The sequence below is a fragment of the Sinocyclocheilus grahami genome, unplaced genomic scaffold (assembly GCF_001515645.1).
Source record: "Sinocyclocheilus grahami isolate Dianchi unplaced genomic scaffold, SAMN03320097.WGS_v1.1 scaffold126.1, whole genome shotgun sequence".
Classification (NCBI taxonomy): domain Eukaryota; kingdom Metazoa; phylum Chordata; class Actinopteri; order Cypriniformes; family Cyprinidae; genus Sinocyclocheilus; species Sinocyclocheilus grahami.
The window spans coordinates 2,548,088-2,548,471 of record NW_015505305.1 but is presented as its reverse complement, the minus strand read 5'-3'; the positions used below and the strand labels follow the sequence as shown (position 1 = coordinate 2,548,471).

Sequence of the window (384 nt, the reverse complement as noted above, 5' to 3'; positions counted from 1 at the left end):
TAAAATATGCTTGATTTTTCTTCATGCAAAAAATATAATTTCCAATGTTTTCTCTTGATTTTGGGGTGAAATGTGACCTGTTTTCATTAATTTACCCAAAACTAAAACTTTCTATCCAATACATTTAATTTTTTTTACATTTAACCAGGACAAATAGACCATCATCAGTTTCAGTGTAATTCTTGTTGTCTTTTTAGATGTAAATTTTGGTGTCTTTCAACTCTTGCTTTACTACAATCATGCATATGTCTCTAAAATTAATTTCCAGCTTTAATGTTTGTTTGTATATGTTTTCATCTCTCATCTGTGAAGAATGTTAATGTTATGATTTAGATGTCTTTTGTTGGCTGATACTGAGGGTTCAGATGTAGACCAGCAGCCGCC

The 384-nt window shown here is 30.5% G+C and overlaps 1 protein-coding gene across 1 annotated transcript in view; it reads left to right on the top strand.

The window, feature by feature from the left end:
- Positions 1 to 384, top strand: part of LOC107590300 (TRAF2 and NCK-interacting protein kinase-like) — a 57,931-nt gene that overhangs the window by 54,359 nt on the left and 3,188 nt on the right. The window lies entirely within an intron of this gene.